Genomic DNA, 1286 nt, shown 5'->3' on the forward strand with positions numbered 1-1286 from the left:
CTTTTTCCTATTTTTGCTACTGCCAAAGAAGTAACTATTTTTTGTTCACAGCAAGCTTTTACTAAGTTCTTCAGCATATGTAAGTATAAGAAGGAGGATCCCTCCAAATTCTTGGAGAAACTCTAGAAAGTAGTGAAAAAACCAAAACACATAGAATTGAGTTGTCCAAGTAAACAATGGATTGACAGGTTACAGGTAGGTGGTGCTATGAGAACATCTATTTGGACTTGAAAGGACAAAACAGCATATGGGTTATAATGAGCTGCTGTATACAATATGATTGTTTGAACCAAAATTGACTTTTCAGTAGAAAAGCCTCATAAAATGCTACTTTAAACACCTTTACAGGTATGGGATATAGAAGCAGGATGAAAGATCACTTCTGCATGCCCAGACCTGCAGTTAGGAGCTCAGGCAAAAGTTACTGAGAAAATGCACAATGAACAGAACCGCTACTACAAGTCCAGGGAATTGAGAGACCAGATGTAGAAGCAAATTAATGAAGAAACAGACACCAAAATACAGTTAAAGAGGTAGAATTGTTTTCTAATGCCACTGTAGTATGATGTCATGTTGGGTGCACTTTAATGGGTGAATATAGACTTGGTTCAATAGAAGTGGCTGTCTACCAACTCATATGTTGGAAATAGGTGAAGAGTCAGAGCATAAATCACTGCAGATCCTGAAGATCCTAAACTTGACTTCATCAACAACTATTTAAGGGATCTTTCCATTTGGACTCATATTTCTTCATCTACAAGTGATAATGAGGACTGAAGGTCCAGTATGCCCTGCTGTTCTAAGAGAGGATCTTGAGTGATTATTGTGTTCAAGTCATTTTATATCATTTTTGCCAAAAGATACCTTTACAACCTGTCCAAAGGGGTGGGACTCTTTGAACTGAATGAAATCTGAACCACCAATCAAAAGAGGAGAGAAGTTTTCTGCTGGCTTTTTACCCCAAAGAGATAATAAGGAAAAATATTTTTTTGTGGTGGCAAAAAAATTGTAAATAAAGAGGTGTCTTTCGATTGGTGAATGGCTGAACAAATTGTTGTATCTGATGGTGATGGAATACTATTGCCCTGAAAGGAAGGATGAACTGGAGAATTTATATGCGAACTGGAAAGACCTCCAGGAATTGATGCTGTAAAGGTTAAATTTAACAGTTGGATGCAGTTTATTTACCAAAATAGAGGGGAAACAATGAAGTAGAGAAATGTGAAAAATGTTAGAGAAAATACCTATACTAGTCCTCAGCCAGGAGGGCTGGTAGTGAGTAATCA

This window comes from Monodelphis domestica, chromosome 3 (genome assembly GCF_027887165.1).
Source record: "Monodelphis domestica isolate mMonDom1 chromosome 3, mMonDom1.pri, whole genome shotgun sequence".
Classification (NCBI taxonomy): domain Eukaryota; kingdom Metazoa; phylum Chordata; class Mammalia; order Didelphimorphia; family Didelphidae; genus Monodelphis; species Monodelphis domestica.